Raw genomic sequence first — 22,620 nt, 5'->3', positions numbered from 1 at the left:
ATAAAGGTACTATAAATCAAGACCATGTAGTATTGGTGAAATGATAGACACACAGATCAATGAACAGAATAGAGCGCTCAGGATAAACGCATACAAATACAGTCAAGTGATTTTTGACAAAGGTGCAAAGGCAATTAAATGGAGTAAGGATAGTCGTTTCAACAAACTGTGCTTTAGTACGTGGATGTCCATATGCAAAAAGTACTTTGACCAATACCTCACACACCTTATACAGAAATTAACTCCAAATGGATCATGCCTACAAAAACTGTAAAGCTGTAAAACTCTTATAAAAAACACAGATGAGGGAGTTGCCTGGTGGCTAAGGGGTTAAGAATCCACCTGCCAATGCAGGGGACACAGGTTCAAGCCCTGGTCCGGGAAGATCCCACATGCCACAGAGCAACTAAGCCCATGTGCCACAACTACTGAGCCCATGTGCCACAACTACTGAAGTCCACACAGCTAGAGCCCGTGCTTCGCAACAAGAGGAGCCACCGCAATGAGAAGCCCGCGCACTGCAACAAAGAGTAGCCCCCGCTCGCCACATGTAGAGAAAGCCTGTGGGCAGCAATGAACACCCAACGCAGCCAAATAAATAAATAAATAAATTTATTTATTTAAAAAAAAACATAGATGAAAACATATGTGACCTCGGGTTAGGCAAAAGTTTTTGGATATGGCAACAAATGCATGATCCATAAAAGAAAAAAATAAGTTGGACTGAATTAAAATTTAAAACTTTTGCTTTGTGACAGAAACCGTTAAAAGAATGAAAAGACAAGCCACAGACTAACCTTGTCTGAAAATCACATTTCTGGCAAAGGACTTGTACCCAGAATATGTAAAGAACTTTCAAAACTCAACAATAAAAAACAAACAAGCCAATTTAAAATAAGGGCAATAGATCTGAGCAGACACTTCAACATAGAAGATATACAGATGGTAAATAAGTATATTAAAAGATGCCCTACATTACTAATCATTAAGGAAGTGCAAATTAAAACCACAATGAGGTATCACTATATACCTATTAGAATGGCTGAAACTAACAAACAACAATAACAACTACAACAAATGCAGTACCAAGTTCAGGCAATGATGTGGAGCAACTAGAACTCTCATACATTGCTGGTGGGAATGTAAAACAGGAAAGTCATTTTGGAAACAGTTTGGAGGTTTCTTATAGAGTTAAACAAAACTACCATACTTTATGTAAACATAAAAAAAATAAAATAAACCAGGATGTGGTGAGAAATAAGGAATGTGACCTGTGGCAAACAAATTTAACTGAATTACAAATGAATCACATAACCACAGTGAAAAGGTTGGAGAAGAATGTAGCTGGCCTACATAATTTCTGAAAACAATGTTTTTGGAGGATACTGTTGGACTAAGAACAGAAAGAACTATACACAAATATTACACCCTAGCTGGTAAATTTCTTTTGTACAGGAATATGGGATAGGAATTCTGAAACTACTGTATTTGAATAAAAGGTTGAACAAGTAAGTATTTTTATGTACATTGTGTACCTAATAGGAGTCAAGTTTCTTACTGTCAGAGAAAGTAGTTAAAAATAAGGAAAGAGGAAAGACTACGGTGGACTGAAGTCAGAGGTGTCAACATGGAATAGATATAGATCAATGGATAGAGATGTGTATGCATGCATGGGTTAGTACACATATATTTCCTAGCTCTATCTGTTGAGAGGACCTAGAAACAGTGAGACTTCACTAGCAGTAACCACACTTAACACCCAGACCTTGGTTTCTTAATTACTTTCTCCAATAAAAGGAACTAGCTTCTTGGACAACTGTTTGTTTTCTGGTCTGGGGCAGTGGAATATGCACCATGAGCCTGGAGTGTCTTGTGGTGCCAGAAAGTAAGAAAATGTAAAAGACAGCATATGGAAATGACAAGGAGCCAATATGGAAATGCTGCCACTGGCCAAAATTTGAGCAATCGAGCAACAAAATAAATAGCCATAATATTGGATTATAATCCAAAGAACAAAAAAAAGTCCACAAGTCCATACTGAATAAACGAATACATGAAGTGACAACCCTTCCTTACAGAAGAATTTCAAAGAATGAGTGTAAAAGGAATGAGAGAAACAGAACATCACCATTAGAATGTCATAGTAAGAACTGCTGCAGGCAAAGTCCACCAAAGGAGGCTTAAATTGGTGAGTGAAAATTGAGGCAGAAACAGTATCTGCATAATCCCAAATTATCTTCTCAAAGATAATTAGTAATTTCAAAAAGGAAAATGGTAACTTTTCAGTGGAAAGTCTAGGCGGCCAGCCAGGTGATGGACATTAGCCAAGTGGTCAAAGTTAAGTAACATATATCAACACCATGTACTCCTGAATATGTGCCTGTAGAAGGGCACATTATCTCTACTGTATTCTTCCCAACAATGTATAACTTCAGCATAATCAAGAGAAAACATCAGACAAATTTAAATTGCAGAACATTCTACAAAATAATTGGCAAGTACTCCTCAAATGTGTCAAGGTCATGAAAGACTAGGGAAGACAGAGGAACTGTTACAGACTGGAAGTGACTAAGGAAACAGAAAACACAAACATAAAACTAAACATAATCCCAGGACAGAAAAAGGACATTAGTGGAAAAACTAGTGAAATCCAAATAAGTTCTGCAGTTTGGTTAATAGTATTGTACCAAAATTAATTTCTTGGTTACATAAGCTGTTAGCATAAGTGTATAATGTGTGAAGCCTATAGGTACTATTTTTGCAGCTCTTCTGCAAGTCTAAAATCATTTCAAAATATAAATAAGTTTTCAAAAGTAAACAACAGCTTATATAGTTACCCTACTGATCTATTACATTTGAAAGGAAAGTCCTTGTTCTCTGCTTCCAGGTAACTAGTGTAGCATCCTCCATATTAAAGCTTGTCATGTAAAGAAGAAAAGAAAGTTGCCTCTTACAACAGTTACGTCCTATTCATTCTCTCTCTCTCTCTGCTTGTCAGGATTTTACCCTTGTTCATGAATCCATTGGCTTTTCACAAGGATAAGAAACCAAGGGAGAAAGAAATCACTAAGATGGTGAGAAAAATGAACAGTATTCTGTTGGCTGGAAAAAATCCAAGCTGGGCAGAGCCCTATTTTTTAATGTTTGTTTGTTTTTGCTCATTTGTGTGTGTATGTATTTATGTATGTATGGTAACCTGGGCTTGTTGAGACCCATGAATCTCTGATTAAATATTGCTTGTTTTCTGTGCTTTTGGACCCTCTCGGATATCTGTGATTGATGCACTGCTACACTTGGACCTTTTTCAAATTCCAACTCATTTTAACAGCTTCCTTGTGCCAAGGGAGGAAGATTTGAGGGAATAATGGAGATAACCTCACACAGTTTCCTCAATGGGTTTCAAGAACAGCCCCAGCCAGAGCTTCCAAATGGAAAAGGCAGGCCAAGGCATGTTGAGCTCCATGGAATCAAGTGATTTGGGAGCTGTAGGAGCCCATATCGGGTCACCTTCCTTCCTACCTAAAGGGCTTGCCTTATTCTATAAAGTGTTCTCCTTGAACAATATCTCAGCATCAACATCCCGTCAATTAAATTTGGAAAAAGAGTGTGTATCAGGAGGTAAAGGAAAAGATGCTTTTTATCGTCAGTCAGGCAGTCTTATAGACTGGAACTTGGCAGTGACCTGGGAGGACAGGAGTCTGACACTGTTTCCTTGGCTACAGAAGGGGAGAGATGCCTGCCCTCCTCTACATCTTAGACTTATTGTGAGGATGAAATGAAATAACTAAAATGAAAATGGCAGGAAAAAATTGCAGACCAGTGTTTTCATTGAAATGTTAGGATTTTCTCTTTTCCAGTCTCATTGCCCTCAGGATAAAACAAATACTCTCTGAAAGTATATAAAGCAAAGTCCTTCATATCTAATGCCAACCCGCCTCTTATCTCTGGACACCCTTCTCTTTACAACCCTTATCCACGTACACTGGAAGCGACCCATTCTCTTTCACACATTCTTGCCTCTGCACATATTCTTCTTCCTTTTTGAAATAGTTCTCCTTGCTCTTATCCATTCCTGATCCCCTTCAACTGAGTGACTCCTGCTTATCTTCCAAGTTTCAACTTCAATACTTCTTCCAGAAAACCATTGCCCAAACCCCACTCTCCTCTCAAATACCCAAACCCTAGCCCAATTAATCTGTTTAATATGTATATCCCCAACAGGGTCTTAAATTCCCAGAACGGAAGAATCTGCCTTTTTCACCATTACGTGTATCCCTGACTCCCAACAGAGGTTACCAAACAGTAGCTTCTCAATAAATGCTTGTTGAATGAATGAAAAAGTAACCGACAGACGAATAAATACATGCTTTGAATACACGTTTCTTGATACAAGCCCCATTTGGGAGACTGAGATGCGGGGAAAGTTATTCAAAGACTAGACTGATGGAACAATTAGTGAATATGCAAGAGAAAATTGTTTAGTTGCATTAGTTATTTTAAACAAGGAAGACTCTGAAACTTAAATCCTGGGCAGCGGCAGCTGCTGCTGCTGTTTTTTATTATTATTATTACTGCAATATAATATCAAAGTGGCTTACAGGTATGTATTCATACATACATTTATGTATCCTACCTGAATGCTCAGCAATTTGCTAAATGCTCTGTACATACTAGTGTTGTTTATCTCCCCCAAAATTTTAAAAAATAGATACTGGGTTTATCCCTGATTAGAGATAAGGAAATAAATCAGAGAGGTTGGGTTACTTGTCCAAAGTCACAGCACTACTAAAGAGCAGAGTCACAATTCATAACTAAGGCTGCAGGACTCTGGAACCTAAATTGTTAGAAACTGCATTCTCCTGCCTCACCAAATCCCACTCCTGCCTCCCCTGCTGGACAACTAAACTCCAAGGTCTTCCATCTCCCCAGAGTGCAAAAAAACTCGTTTAAATTCAATCCTGACTGAATTCTCAAGTTTTTCTCCATCATCTACTAACTCACTAATAAGGCTACCCTATCAAGTGGTTCGGATCACAGTTTCTCTCAACCCAAAGTCAAGGCAACTATTCCTCCCATGTATCCCTATCTGAATTGCTGAGTTGATGCTTTAATACAATTATGTAGCTCCCACTCCCCCACAGATCCTCTTTTTTCTTCATTTGCTTCCAATAAAGAGACATTATTTGGTTGGGAGCTTTCCAGGGTAACATGAATCCATCTTTTGAAACTAGTTCCTGCATTTGGAAAATTGAATGATGCTTTGGTGTTTGTTTAGCAAGAAAGTCAGTCTGTGAAACAGCACTGTTATTTTATTATCTTTAATTCTTTTAAGCCATATTAAGCAGAGTTAATTTCCAAAGATGTCTTTTCTCACCACCACCCCCTTTTTTAAATGGACAATCAGTTTCTACTTTTAAACCAGTTGCCCGCAAATATGCCACTGAGCATTGATATGGACATTTAACCAAATTAGCCACATGGTCCATCTGTACCTTCCTGCCCTTCCCCAGCAAAACAGGTGTTGCCTTTAACATAATGAGAAGTCTTTTTCTTATCAGACCACTTCTTATCTTAAAATTATATATACACACATCCCAGAACCCCAAATCCATCATATAAATAAAAAGGCACACTCCCTCAGTCCACAAACATCAGGTCCCTTAAGAAAAAGATGTCTGACACTCTTAATCCATGAACCAGAGAGATTTTTGATCACCCTAGCATTCCCGGTATGACTTTTTATTCTTTGCATCAACAAATGCTGTAACGGGGATGTTCGCTGTGCCAGCAGGTGATAGCTTCAGTAATCATCTCATCTACAGACCAAGATACTGCTCTATTTCTTCACACCCCAGGTAAGATTTTGAACCTTGGGGAAGCTAAAAACAGCTGGTGTCTGGTTATTTACTTGTGTTCTCTATCTTTGAATAAAGCAAAGGAAAATATACTGCAGAGATAAGACTTCTTTATTTAAAGAAGACAACGAGAAAAAGAATTTCCTTCTGTATTGAAAAAAAATCACAAAAATCCCACATTAGACATTGAGACACATTATGATTATTACAGGAGTAAAAGACAATTGAGTGAGGGGCAGAACAAAAAGATCTCATGAATTTACTCACCTCAATTGAAATTTTTGTATTAAAAAATACATGTGTTTGCAGAATTGGTCCTTCAGTATAAACTCAGTTTATTATTAAAAGTATAATAAACAAAAATAAGAGTTTATGGAACGGAGAGTAAACTCTTCACCCATTCAAATAAGTAGATTCTAGGTCATAAAAGGGGATTCTAAAATATAGAAAAAATGAACCTAAGGTCTGAAGCTCAGAAACGATCCAGCATTATTTCAAGTCCTTTGTCACTAGCTGGAGGACGGGATCTTTGTCTTTTTCATTAAATTATACAAAGTGCCTGGCATGGGATCTTAACATGGAAGAGCTCTTTGCTCACATGCTGATGAGGATGATCTGTATGGCTTAAGGAAAGAGCTTTGGTTTTACCTTTTCTCTTTTTCTTCTATTATAATCCATCCTACTCAAGAATTCAATTACGCAAACAATCACTGTATACCTACTAGGGGCAAATGACAGTGTTAGATATACACAGAAAGACTCCAGGCACCTTAAAGTAATAAAACTTTCCCCTGACTCCTTACGTTAACCAAAGACATGTTTATTATCAATAGCAAAAGCAGCACACAGTTATTAAATCTACCATGTGTAAACATATTCAGGGGAAATATCTTTTTCTTTTTTCCATTGTGCCTAATCATCTTTAACACCTACTGTTGCAGGGTTTGCTCCTATTTGTGGATCCTTAGGGACTGAGAGACGTATAAAACATGGTTCCAGACTCTGAGGACTGTCCAGCACCCCCACTCTGAACCGCCTGCAAATATTTAGCCAAGGAAAATCCAAATGATGTAATGATCAATAATAAAAATGGGATGAGCACAGCATTGATACAAGCATACTGTGGGGGAAAATGTGGAGAAGAGTAGCAAAATTCACCAACAGATAAAGAATATGCACTAGAAAAGTGGCCAGATATCATATCATGAAGCTAAAAATAACAGTGAAGCAATCATGCCTATGAAGGAGTATTACAAAGCAGAGATACAGAACCTCAGATAATGGATGATGAGATGAAAAATGTAGGCGATGAAACATGGCAGAACTCACTAAGAAATACAAAAATTTTTTTAAATCAGAATCATCCCGGGGCTTCCCTGGTGGCACAGTGGTTAAGAATCTGCCTGCCAATGTAGGGGACATGGGTTCAAGCCCTGGTCTGGGAAGATCCCACATGCCACGGAGCAACTAAGCCCATGCACTACAACTACTGAGCCTGTGGTCTAGAGCCCGCGAGCCACAACTACTGAGCCCATGTGCCACAACTACTGAAGCCCACACGCCTAGAGCCCGTGCTCTGCAACAAGAAGCCCGTGCACCGCAACAAAGAGTAGCCCCTGCTCGCTGCAACTAGAGAAAGCCTGCGCGCAGCAACGAAGACCCAATGCAGCCAAAACTAAAAATTAATTAATTTAAAAAAAATCATCCAATATTGAATGAACACATGAGATAATAAACACTGTAGAATGTTCAGTAGGAGAAACAGTAGCAATAAAAAAGGCAAAAAATATGGAATAAGGCGTTTAAAAGGATCAATGATTAAAGATACATATAGAAGATGCAGCAATCATAATTGGAGTCTGTGCTAAGTAAAACACAAACAATGGATCAGAACACATAATGGAAAATATAATTTAAGAAAATGTTATTTTTAAAAAGATGACTTGAATTTGCCCATTGAAAGATGGCACCATGTGCCAGGAAAAAAATTGATACAGGAATGTAAATAGTGATAGTATCTGGGAAATTCTTGAATTTTAAAGACAAAGAAAGAATCCTCTGGAGTCAATAAAGAAGATTAAGTCATTCATAAGATGAAGGAAAATGATCCCAGATTTTTCCCCTTCAATATTCAGCAGCAAGAGCCATTGAGCAATACCAATAAAATATAATTGTACGTTTATATGTATAAAATATGAACCTTACCTCAAAAAGAACTGTAAACAAATATTAAACTCTGGTTAATAATATGGATGCAGAAGTATTTGAGGGACAGGTTATATTGCTGTCTACAAATTTTTAAATGCATCCAAAAATGAGATGGATTGAAGAATGGATAGAGTGATGGATAGATGGATAGGTGTGTGATAAAGCAAGTACAGCAAAGTATTAATTGTAAAATCCAGATGATGAGAATATGGAATATTTATTGAAAAATCCCTTTGGCTTTTCTCAACATTTGAGGGTTTTGTCAATAAACTATTGAGAAAAATAATGATATAGAAATCTAAAGAACATAACTAATAAGATAGATATGATTGATACATACCAAACTCTGCCCTCAACCTAGACAAACCACCTTGTTCTCAAGCACCTAAGAACATTCATAAAAACTGATCATTTATTAGCACCCCCAAACCCTCAATAAATTCTCTACAGATAAGGATCTCTGATCACAATGCAATAAAACTTAAAATTAATACTGAATCATAAATCCTAAGACCTCTTCCTCCTGGAGACTGAAACTCTCTCTGAGATCTTGAGTCAAACAGGAAATACACACCAACACTGTGGAATTTCAGAAAACACTGCTTATCAAAACATACATAAAAATGCTACTGAAAGAAAACTCCCTAGCCTTTAAATATTTCTATCAATAAAGATAAAGAATGAAATTTTTATGATTTTAAAAGTTATAAATAGAACAGTAAAATAAACCAAAGGAAAGCAGCATAAGGAATTAAGGGGAAAAAAAATCAGAAAGTAATGAGTTCTATAACAGAAGAATAGGAAAACTAATGAAAAAATTCAGATTATTTTTTAACTTTGAATTCTGAAATACTTTTTGGTATGCACAAGAATTACAAAATTAGTAGCAGAGATCCCATATACCCCTTATTCAGCTCCCCCAGTGTTAACATATTATAAAACCAGTGTGCAACTATTGAAATCAGGCAATTAAATGAATGCAATACCATTAACTAATCTACAAACTTTATTCATATTTTGTTAGTTTTCCCACAAATATCCTCTTACTGGTCCAGGATTCCACATCGTGTTTAGTTGTTTAGTCTCCTCTAAACAAAATTCCTATCCTTTTCTTAACCGCATGACCTTGACATTTTTGAAGAGTATTTGTCAGTTATTTTCTGCAATGTCCCTTAATTTGGGTTTCTCTGGTGTTTTCTCACGGTTAGTTTGAGGTCTGCACATTTAGTAAGAATATCTCAGACGTACACATATCAAAACATACCTGAGGTCTATATGTGTCATTACTGATGATGTTAACTTTGATCACTTGGTTAAGGAGGTGTGTGCCATGATTCTGCACCGTAAAGCTACTATTTTTTCCCCTTTGTAGTTAATAAATACCTTGTGGGGAGATACTTTGAGACTGTAAATATCTTGTTCTTCTTCACACTTTCACTGATGAATTTTAGTATCCACTGATGACAGTTCTTGACTACAATTATTGCAGGCTCTGGCTAATAGTGCTTTCTATTTCTATTATCCTTTCTACATTTATAAATAGAATGCTACTATAAGGAGCAGCTATGCCTCTCCCCCATTTATTTATTTATTCATTTACTTAAATCAATAGGGACCCAGGGATGATTTATTCTATTCTACAGGCTATAATGCACTCTACCATTAATAATTTTCTTGTCCAAATTGCCTTAATTTTGGAGATTTGGAGTTCTTCATGTTGCGTCCTTTTGAATATGTCCCTGTCATTTAAAAAATATTTCCTGGGCTTCCCTGGTGGCGCAGTGGTTGAGAATCCGCCTGCCAATGCAGGGGACATGGGTTCGAGCCCTGGTCTGGGAAGATCCCACATGCCGCGGAGCAACTAAGCCCGTAAGCCACAACTACTGAGCCTGCGTGTCTGGAGCCTGTGCTCCGCAACAAGAGAGGCCGCGATAGTGAGAGGCCCGCGCACCGCGATGAAGAGTGGCCCCCGCATGCCACAATTAGAGAAAGCCCTCGCACAGAAACGAAGACCTAACACAGCCATAGATAAATAAATAAATAAATAAATGTAAAAACAAAACAAAACAAAAAAACAGTATCATTTAAAAAAAAAAAAAATTTCCTTATTTCTGCAGCCACAATATTTTCCAGGCTCATCTTACAGTTTCTCTGCCACATCCCTGGAATCCACAATTTCTTAAAGGAACCCTGGTTCCTGCTATTTGAGAATGATCTATAGAAACCATAACCTGACTGCTAGGTGTGCTCATTGCTACTGGGGTGTCTAGCCCCTCTCTGTGGACACAGTTAGGAAGCATACGCATGTATACCAATCCCTGCATACACACACATCTATATTTATTTCTATATCTACGTGTATATATTTAAAATTAAGAGTTCATTTTTCTATCTCTAATTCTAATCTAACACCACAGAGCCCATTCTAGTCCTCTCTTTTTCTTTATCTGTAACTTGTTTCTCTGAAAGTAAGAAGCTTGCTTTTATTATCTATAATATATGCATTAATTTGTTTAATTCTACTATATACATAGTTTTGGCATTGCTCACCATAGCCCTATGAGACTCAAATTCAGTAGCTAGGGTACAATTTTTGTGTACAGCTATTTTGTCTTTAGTCCTATAGTGTATAGTCAAAATACTGTTTCAAATGTTACTTAAGTTAGTTCTTTTCTTCTCTATCCCCTTCAGTGTAGTTATTTTATTAATCTGTAATTAGGTTCAATCATGATTTTTATATTCTATTTTGTATTGCACCCACATCCTGGTGGACATTAATTTTTTTCCAGTATGTGAACTTTGCCATGGTTCTAAGCATTAGCTCAATGCAAACATATAGATGTGGAGAAGTGTTGCTCACCACTCATTCCTCCTAACCCATTCTTATTCCTTCATACTTTCCACCCCATTACCACCCTTGTAGGTAACCAATCTCATTAGTTTGTAGCTTACTCTTCCTGTATTTCTTTTGTTCAAATGAACACATACATGAATATTTTTCATATCCCTTTTTTAAATTACTTGAAGAGTATAAATATTTGTTTGACCTTTGAAAAGCTGGTTATTTTAACAATAAGAGGTAAATGACCTAACCTAATCAAGAAAAAAGAAAAGTAATTTTTACAAATAAAACAATAAAAAGTAAATAATGACAAAGACAGACATAATTTTTGTTCAAATCTATGTCAACAAATTTGAAAATATAGATCAAGTAGATAATATTCTTGGAAAATGTATTTTACCAAAACAGACTCTAGAAGGGATAGAAAATGTAACGAATAGTCTGATTTCCAAAGAAGACATAGAGAACGTAGTTTGGCTACAACCATTCCCCCTCTCCTCCATATTCACATGCCCAAATGATTTCATAGGGAAGTTCTTCCAATCTTACAAAGCAAATAATTCCAATAGTACCTAAAATGAAACAAAAACCTGGAAAAGATTGAGCATGTGCACTTACAGACATCCACGCACATACACAGATAAGAAAACTGTAGACCAATCTTGCTTATGAATAATGATGCAAGATTTTAAAATAAATATCAACAAACATAAACTAACAGCACGTAAAAAAAACTCATCTGACCAAGTGGGGTTTATTCCAAGAATAAAATGAATTTTCAATATTAAGAAATCTGTTAGGGACTTCCCTGGTGGTCCAGTGGTTGGAACTTCACCTTCCAATGCAGGGCATGCAGTTTCAATCCCTGGATGGGGAGCTAATATCCCACGTGCCTCACGGCCAAAAACAACCAAAACATAAAACAGAAGCAATATTGTAACAAACTCAATAAAGACTTTAAAAATGGTCCACATAAAAAAAAAATTTTTTTTAATTAAAAAAAAAGAAATCTGTTAATATGATCTATCATGTTAATGTAGATCTAAGCACAAAAATGTGATGATAACCTCCACAGACGCTAAAAATGCATTCAAAAAATTCCATTATTCTTAAGAAAAACACCTGATAAAATAGGAACAAACTATATTTTACCTCAAACCAATGGTCACTGGAAAACACTAGAACTGTTTTTCCTCAACAAGGGTTCTACTGGAATAATAATTCTTCCTTATTTATTTGTACATGTAATGTAATCTCAATAAAGATAAAAGTTTTTGTGGGGACAGTCTGAAATTAGACATTCTTATTTGATTTTCCTATATATAAAAAAATAAATGATAGCCAGGAAAACTTTAAGGGGTGGGGGGCAATGGGAGGAATCTTTCAAGAGCACTGAGAGGAATCTATCCTTATAAAATATTAAAATATAAACACTCAATATTTATGACAGCATAATATTATTTGTGTTGAAAGGAGAAAACCACCAACCTAGAATTCTGTATCCATCAACATCATCCTTCAACAGTGAAGAAATAAAAACTTTCTCAAACAAATATTGAGAGAATCTATCACCATCAGACATGCTTTGTAAGAATGTTAAAAGAAGTTCTTCAGAAAGAAAAAAACAATATGAAACACTGGCCTACATAAAGAAAGGAGGATTAGAGAAGAAATAAAGGTGAAATAAAATCTTATTTTTCTTATTCATCTAACAGGTAACAGTTTGTTCAAAATAATAATACCAATAACATGTTGGATGATTACAGTTTATGGATAACTAAAGTAAGTGACAGTAATGTTATAAGATATAAAAGGGAGGAATAGGGAATACTGTGTTATAAGGTAACCACATTACCCATGAAGCAGTATAGTTAATTTTTATGTATGTAATACATATAAATGTATATGTGTCCATGGTATAGTGTTCATATACATAAACTGTATATTTCAAACTCTAGGTAAACTAGAAGAATTTTAAAAGCAAGTATAATGGATACTAAGAGAGGAAAGAAAATGGGATCATAGAAAATGTTCACTGAAAACCATTGGAGGCAGAAAAGAAGTGAAAGACAAAAAAGTGATACAAAGAACAAGGGCAATGACTACAAACCAGTTACACATATAGTAGATATTAATCCTACTATATCAATAATCACTTTAAGTGTGAATGGTCTAAATACACTAAATAAAAGACAGAGACTGTTGGAGTAGATTAAAACAAAACAAGCCCTAATTGTCTTGTTTCTTGTCTACAAGAAATCCACTTGAAACATAAAGACATAGATAAAGAGTAAAGGGATGGAGAAAGACAAACCATGATAACACAAATCAAAGGAAAGCTAGAGTAGCTATATTAATTTCAGACAAAGTAGACTTCAGAGCAAGGAATATTATCAGAGATAAAAGAGGTATTAAATAATGATAAAGGGGTCAATACTCCAAGAGGACATAATAATCCTTAATGTGTATGTGCCTAATAACAGAGTGTCAAAATGTGTGAAGTGAAAACTGATAGAACTGCAAAGAGAAATAGACATATCCACTATTGTATTTAGAGACTTCAACACTCCTCTCAGTAATTGACAGATCCAGCAGGCAGAATATCTATGCGAGTACAGTTGAACTGAACAGGACCATCAATCAAGTGGATCTAATTGACATTTATAGACTACTTCACCCAACAACAGCAGAATACACATTCTTCTCAAGCTCACATGCAACACTCACTAAGACAGACCACATTATGGGCCATAAAACACACCTTAACAAATTTAAAAGAATATAAATCAAACAAAGTATGCTCTCAGACCACAATGGAATTAAATTAGAAATCAATAATGGAAAGATACTGGAAAAACATAAAATATTTGGAGATTAAACAACACACTTCTAAATAACACATGGATCAAAGAACAAGTATCAAAAGAAATTTTAAAACATTTGGAACTAAATGAAAATGAAAATACAAAATTTGTGGATGTAGAGAAAGCAATATTTAGAGGGAAATGTATTACACTGAATGCATATATTAGAAAAGAAAAAAGATCTATAATCAATAATCTAAACTTGCATCTTAGGAAACGACAAAAAGAAGAGCAAATTAAATTCAAAGTGAACAGAAAAATTAATAAAAATCAGAGCAGAAATCAATAAAATTGGAAACAATAAAATCAAAAAAAAAATTTAAATCAGTAAGATTCAAAAAATTCTAGCCAGGCAAACTGAGGGAAAAAAAGGAAAACACAAATTACTAATATCAGAAATGAAAGATGGACCAGCACTATTGACCCCATGGACATTAAAAGGACAATAAAGGGGTATTTTGTAATTATGCACTGATAAATTTGATAACTTAGATGAAATGGACAAATTACTTGAAGGTCACAATTTATAAAAACTCATAAAAGATGAAATCAGTAATCTGAAGTGTCTATATATATAAATAAATTGAACCAATAATTAATAACCTTCCAAAACAGAAAGCATTAGGCCATTCACAATTAAAAAAACTCTCAGCAAGCTAGGAATAGAGTGAAACTTCTCCAACTTAATAGAGGACATCCACAAAAAACCTACAGTTAACATAATATATAATGTGAGTTTCTACATACTTTCCCCTAAGATGGGAACAAGGTAATAATGTCCCCTCTCACTACTGCTTTTCAACATGCTACTGGAAGTCCTAGCTAATGCAACAAGACAAGAAAAGGAAATACAAGTTTTTCAGATTGGGAAGGAAGATATAAAACTGTCTTTGTTCACACATGACATGATTGTTTATGTAGAAAATTCCAAAGAATCAACAGAAAAACTCCTGGAACTAATAAGTGATCACAACAAGGTTGCAGGACACATAGTTAATATACGAAAGTCAATAACTTTCTCATATGCCAGCAATGAACAATTGGAATGTAAAATTTAAAACATAGCACCATTTACATTAGCCCTCCATTAAAATTAAATACTTACGTATAAATATAACAAAATATGTATAAGAACTATGTAAGGAAAATTCCAAAACTCTGATGAAAGAAATCAAATATCTAAATAAATGGAGAAATAGTCCACGTTCATGTATAGAAAGACTCAATATTGTTAAGATGTCACTTCTTCTCAAATTGACCTAAAGAGTCAATGAAATCCCAATAAAATCCTAGCAAGTTACCTTGTCGATATCAACAAGATGATTCTACAGTTTATATAAAAAGGCAAAAAGACCCAGAATAGCCAACCCAACACTAAAGAAGAAGAAAGTCAGAGGACTGATGCTACTCAAATTTAAGACTTAACTATAAAGCTACAGTAATTAAGACAGTATGGGATTAACAAAATAATAGAATTATAGATTATGGAACAGAATAGAGAGCCAAGAAATAACCTCACACAAGTATAGTCAACTGATCTTCGACAAAGGAGCAAAGGCACTTCAATAATGAAAGGACATTCTTTGAAATAACTAGACATCCACATACAAAGAAATGAATCTAAACTCAGACCTTACAGCTGTTCCCAAAAATTAACTCAAAATGGACCATAAATCTAAATGTAAAATGCAAAACTATAAAACTTCTAGGTGAAAACATAGGAGAAAATCTAGGTGACATTGGGTTTGGTGAGGAGTTTTTAGATACAACACTGACAGCACAATCCATGAAAGACAAAAAAAAGGATGTTGTACTTTATTAAAATTTAAAACTTCTGCTCTGCAAAAGACATTTATTATAATGAAAAGGCAAGTCACAGACTGAGAAAAAAATATTTCAAAACATATCTGTAAAGAAAACAACCAAATTTAAAAACAAGTAAAAGATCTGAAGAGACAACTAACCAAAGAAGTTATAGAGATGGCAAATAAGAATATGAAAAGATGCTCAACATCATATGTCATTAGGGAACTGCAAATTAAAACAACGAGTTACCACTATACATCTATTAGAATGTCTAATATTCAAAACTGACAACACCAAAAGCTAACAAGGAATTCTCATTCACTGCTGGTGGGGATGGAAAATGGAACAGCCACTTTGTAAAACAGTTTAGCAATCTGTTATAAATCTAAACAAGTCTTACATATGATCCAGCAATTGTACTCCTTGGTATAAAATTTAGTCCACACAAAAACTTACACAGAAATGTTTACAGCAATATTATTCATAGTTGCCAAAACTTGGAAGCAACCAAGATGTCCTTCAATAAGTGAATAAATAAACTGTGGTACATCCATAGGAATTATTCAGTGGTTTAGAAAGAAAAAAAGACCTACCAAGCCATGAAAAAAACATGGAAGAATGCAATATGCATGTTGTTTCATAAAAGAAGCCAGTCTGAAAAGGCTACATACTGTATGAGTCCAACTATATGACATTCTGGAAAAGGTAAAACCACAGAGATGGTAAAATGATCAGTAGTTGCCAGGGAGGGAGGGACAACTAGGTGGAACACGGGATTTTTAAGGCAATTAAACTATTCTGTGTGATACTAGAAGGATGAATACGTGACCTCATGCATTTTTCAATACTCAGACCTGTAAGACACAAAGAGTGAACCCTAATGTAAACTATGGACTTTTGTTAATAATAACATATCAATATTGGTTCATCAATTGTAACAAATGTACCATACTAATGCAAGATGCTAATAACGTGGAAAATTGGGGGGAGGACACAGGGTGGTATATGGAAACTCTCTCTGCTCTCTGTATCTCAGTAGTTTCTACTCAAATTTTCTGTAAACCTAAAATTGTTCTAAAAAAACAAAGTACTAATTAATTTTTAAAAAAATAACAAGAAAGCTTTCTGTGTATTATATGTAAAAACCTATCAGATGCATGGGTAAGAGGAAACAGCAAGAGCAAAAGAGTACATAAAATATGTTGCCTTTTATGTAAAAATGGGGGGAGAAATAAGAAAATATATTCATATTTGCTTGTTTATGCATTAAAACATTTGGAGGAAAACCTAAGAAACTAATAGCTGTGGTTACCTGTGGAGCTGGCAGTTGAACTGGCTGGATGAGGGATTATAATAGGCGAGTAAATATGTGGATCTGTCATGTGATTGCAGCACTATTTTATTTTTTTAAATTATATTTAAAAAAAACCAAAACCTCAGAAGGTTTATCCAAGCTCTAGAGGAAACCTGAACTTGACCATCCTAGAAGTAATATTTTCATTTAATACTCTGAATAACCCGAGTTTCTACAGAAACTCTTTCATGTGTGCACAGCGTGTTCAAAGAAACTACAAAGATATTCATCACAACATCATTTATAATAGCCAAAATTTGGGGAGCATCTAAATATGGATCAACAAGAGGAACCACTTAAGAAAACTGTAATATAGACCTACTAGGAATCGCAAAGCATCAGTTTAAAAGAATAAAGTAGACTTGTATGCATTGATGTGGAAAATACCCACGATGTATTGTTAAGGCAAAAAATAAAGTTGTAGAAAAATGTGGACAGAAATTGTTAAAGTATAATATAATTTTGTTTGTAAATGCAATAAAGAAAGATCTGGAAGGATAAGCAACAAACTGAAAACAGTGCTTACCTCGGGGGAAGTATGTGGGATTTTAAGGGTAGAAGGGGAGACGTTTACTTTTTACTCTACTTCTGTTTGACTTTTTTCATCTGCAACTATGATGTATTTCTTTTTATGAATAAAAATATAAAGATTTTTTTTAAAAACCTAGTGGAGTGTTCATGTCCAGAAGCGGCAGCCATCTCAGGGGGCTGTTTGCCGTTACCTCTGTTCATTTTTTTCATACCAGGAGGGGCTAAAGGAACCTCAGTGTTCTCCACAGCATTGTTAACTGGGGCACTGAATCTAACTTGCCATTCCCTGTAATTGGATCCTTCCAGTAAAGCTGCCTCAATAAAATGTCCCAACCGCCACAGCCAAGGGTTTAGGAGGCACATAGGACCCTGGTGGCAGCTTTGGGGGTGGGGATGGGGGCCCGGGTCTGAAATGCTGTAGGAGGCATGCATTAATGTCCCAGCCAGCTTAACTAGCAGCAGAGGAGCACATCTGCATTTTCCATGCAGGCTTAGGGAGACTTGTTTGCAAGGCTCGGGATCCCTGGTGTGCTGTTTTCTGAGGCTTCAGTTACAGCACAATTGCAAGAGTATTAATGCAATGAGACTTTTGTGTAACTACATTAGGAAAGGGGAAAATTAACTCAGTGGTTTCTCCAGCAGGCATTCACAGCTGCTAATAATGAATCTCAAGAAGGAAGTGATTGTTGATAATAATCCCCTAAATCCCACCTTGTGCGATACCTAAAATGATAGGCAGAGAAAGGCCTACAACTTCCTGTTTGCTTGGTCTGGAAGTGTGATACATGTTCCATTCAGATGGTCTTTCCGTTTATTGTTTCATCTCTCAGGGGCCCTAAATTCCCTTATGATCTAGGAAACAAGCTCTCTACCTTGGTCATTTTTGTTTTAAGGTTTCAAAGCCCAAGAGCTGAATCCAGATGTAGCCTTTTAAGTCATGCCAGCTTGGAGTCACAGACTGTTTGTGCTTAATGCTTGTCTGTCTCACTTCCCCTGTTCACACAAAAGGAATGGAGGTCTTCAAGGATGAAATTACACAGAGGTGTCAGGCACAGAATTGAGATGTAACTCAGGCCTCCGGAATTTTATTCCAGATTTCTGGAGTCATGTGCTCTTTTATTTATACCTTCATTCACTTCTTCATTTAACAAACACTTATTGAACACCTATTATACACAAAAGAAAGATAGCGTTATAGTTTAAAATGCCAACTTTCGAACCAAATTGAGTAGGTTTTCATCTCAGCGCCAATACTTTTTAGCTGTGTGACATTTATAACATCATATAGCCTCTCTGTATCTCTGCTTCCCTATATTTAAGTGGGAATACTGGTGGAACCTACCTCATAAGGTTGTTGAGAGGACAAAAGGATTTAATACATGTAAGGAGCTTAAAACAGTCCATAGTATGAAAATGGTAGCTACTATTGTTATTTTTATTTTTATTGTTATTACCATTCTTATCATTATGTACCAAGCATTGTGCTGTGGGCTTGGAACACAATCCACAACGATGAAAAAAAAAAAAACAATCAGGGGCCTGGTTTCACAAAATTTACAGACTAGTGGGATCCTAAACATTAATCAAATATAAGGAACACACGCACAAAATGTGAGATTGCCATTGTGATTGGTGCTTCAAATGAGATGTGTGTGATGCCTTGAGGAGGTGGGGATGAGAAGGAAGAGGAGGCAAGAACGGGGATTTAACGTAGTCAGGATGACCAGACAAGGCCTATCTGGGGAAATGATAGATTTCTGAAGTGTAAAGAAAAAATTAACCAGGTAAAATGGGAAAGGAAGGGTCTTTAGAGTGAAGAAAAAGAATGTTCAAATGCCCTGTGGTAGCTGGAGCACTGTACCTACATGGAACTACAAAAATGTATGTGTGGTTGGGGCATGGATACCAAAGGCAGAGCAAGATGAGGTTGAATCCTGGTAAGCGACACATCTCTGGGGGCCTTGCAGGCACTTTACAGGCTCATTATTATCCTAGTTGCACAGGAAGCCACTGAAGAGTTTTAAGCAGGGAAGTGCCACGATCAGATTTCCATTTTGAAAAAATCACCCTGGCTGCTAAATGAAGAATGGATTAAAGGAATGATCCTTCTTGAGTATCCAATGTCTCTCCCTCTTGACAGTCATTTCATTGCAAATAAATGGAAGGCATGCATCCCAGAGAAGAAGTCAGTGATCTTCACGAGAGCTGAAACCGGAGAGAGGTATAGAGAGGTTGGAAAGTAGGGCAGGAGAATGCCAAATTAGCCTGCTTGCCAATTTAGAGAATTGCACACCCAGTCCTCCTTCTCTAAATGGTCACTGTATCAAACAGCATCAGGAGTACGTTGTTGAAAGCAATGGAAGCTGGTTCTGGACACCTACAGCAAAGGGGATTTGTTAGAAGATGTAGAGGTATCTCAGGATTAAAGGGAAAGTTGCAAAACCTTAAAATGAACAGGGTCCAGGCAACTCAAAGCATCTTGGTAGAAGAGCCAATGGAGAAGTAATCCCCAACTCTCCTTCACCAAAAAGAAATTGGAAGAGAGGCTTAACAGCCAAAAAACAACAGACACTAGAGTACTGGCTCATGGAAGCATCTTCGTGGAAGTATCTTCACCTCCCCACAGCTAATCACATCTTCTTCCCTCCAAACTTTCCACCATTTATCCCCTCAAACCTGTTTTTACCACCTTTTCAGATTCCATGCTATCTGATTCATCTTCCTAATTGGCACCAGGTAGGAATACCTCCATACTTCACCTCCAGCCATGGGCTCCCACTTCCTCTCCAAATTTCCATTATGCTGTCTGCTTACTGATGTTAAGCACCCTTCTCTATTTTGGATTTTTAAAGACAGTAATCTACCTGCTGGTTACTTTCCCGGATATGTGGTGGGGTAAGACGAAGAACATCAGGTTTGCATATAGAGAAATAAATTCTGGCTTCTGCTCACTAGGTAATATTAAATAAGTCACTTTCTCTCTGCAAGCCTCAGGGTTCTCATCCATGAAATGGGGGCAGCAACAGCAGCTACCTCACAGATTATAGGAATATCAAAAGAAGTAGTGAATGTGAAAATACTTTTAAACCAGTGGTTCTCAACCCTGGCTGGGCTTCAAAATCTCCTCTTGTTTCTTGAAAGACAGATGTGCTTCCCAGACCTGCTGAATCACCATATTCAGGGTTTAATCCCAGGTAGCTATATTCCTAAGAAGTTTCAAATGTGACTTAAGTATGCAGCCAGGGTTGAAAACCACTCTGAATATACTTTAGGACATACACACTCCTGCCCAGCAACAGTGACACTTCTGTAGTCTGGCTACCATGCTCCATACCTTCTCCCTACTTTTATTCCTAGGCCTCTCCAAACCACCCTCTACTGAGACTGCCCAAGTAGCCTTCAATCAATGAAATACTCCCAAGTGCCTCTCACTGCTCTTGAACATGAACGAAGGCCCTTCACAATCTGCTCTGTTGACATGTTCAGTTTCTGTCGTGTCCTTTGCACCTCCTGTCCAGAATGTTTTGCTCAAGAATCTTTGGCTGGCTTTTTCTTAACATTCAAGCCACAGGGAGACCTTCCAGGCCATCCAATCTCAATACTCCCTCTCCACCTGTCATCCTCCATTGCAGCACTTGATTTGTATTCTTCAAGTCACTTATCACTCTGAAATTATTCATTTATTTGTTTTCTTAATTTATCCATCTTCCCTGGCTAGACTGTAAGCTCTGTAAGAGAAGGATATTGCAAGTCTAGGCAACTGCTTTATCCCCAGAGGTAAAAGATTGCCTGGTACCTAGTTAGGTACTTAGTAAATTAATTCAGTAAATGAATAAATAAATGTACATTTCATCATCTAAGGCAAAGGGGACTCACATTTTGCCATCCTCCCAATACTTTAGCCAAGCTGTGAAATGACCAGAGTTTTCGCTTTGATTCACCTCCCAAATGCTGAATTGCAATTCCCAAAATTCACAGCCAAGTAGTATCAGGTGACCATAGACTCAAAAAGGTATCATAAGTTGCTTAATATGTTTTCTTCTGGGGCTTAGGCAATGAACTTGATATTTACTGTTTGGCAAAGCCTTTCTGTTTTTCTTTGTTGGTAGGTGTAAGCTGATTTTTGCAGCCAAAAACACCTCTTTCTGGCTGGCTTCCCGTTTTTCCCCCTTTTACTAGCATACCCTGGAGTAGTATAACCAAGCAGAGGTGAGTTATGTGCAGGGAAATGGGACTTAATGAATAGAAAATCCATGGAATTCATTTGATGTTAGCACATTAACACTCTCTTTGCCAAGTCTTCCAAATTTCAGCTTTCTCCCACAAAAAATAAAAATAGTGGAGGAAGGGTATCTCTCTCAAAGACCTTGGAATAACATAAGCTATTCTGTACATTTTTTTTTAATGAAATGTGCTCAAAAGCAGTCAACTATCATCAACAATCACCAGATCCAAATGCCAACAAGCCCCACTGGTATAATATATTGGTCAGGAGCTTGGGCCACGATGTCAATCAAACTTGGTGTTGTGGCTTACCGGCTGTGAGTCTGGGGCAAGAACTTAGAAAGTCTAAGTCTCAGATTTCTTATCTATAAAATAAGGGCAATAATAGCACCTACATCATATTGTTAACCATTGTTAGGATGAAATGAGAAAGATATATGCCAGACGCCTAGCCAGCACAGAGTGACAGTCTATGCATGTTCCCTAAAAACTAAATTAATTGAATAAATGACATTCCACCCTCCCCACTTTGTAGTCTTTATTTCTCACAAAGCCCTTCCCTGCTATGGTCATCTTCAAGAACAGTGAATAATGCGATTGATTTGGACAGAAAGATAGGCATGGTTGTGCTCCAGCTTTCCTAAGCCTATTCTCCTGAAAAACAAACAGTTCTGTATTAGAAAGGCCCTAATGTACTGCAGATAACAGTCTCTCTCTCTCATCAAAGAGAGATAATAATGTATCCTGTAGGCTGCTTGTGGAGTCCTAATATTCTTGAGAGTCTGGTCCTCTGCCAGGTCCTGGACATATTACATTAAACAAGACATAAACCTTGCCTCCACAGGTCACACAGGCTCACTTCAAGTCTCAACTCTGCCACTCACTAGTGAAAACACTGGCAAGTTACCCACCTTGCCAAGCCTCAGCCTCCTCCTT

The sequence above is a fragment of the Eubalaena glacialis genome, chromosome 4 (genome assembly GCF_028564815.1).
Source record: "Eubalaena glacialis isolate mEubGla1 chromosome 4, mEubGla1.1.hap2.+ XY, whole genome shotgun sequence".
NCBI classification, from domain to species: Eukaryota; Metazoa; Chordata; class Mammalia; order Artiodactyla; family Balaenidae; genus Eubalaena; species Eubalaena glacialis.
The sequence above is the reverse complement of the archived record's forward strand: the minus strand, read 5'-3'. Positions refer to the sequence as shown.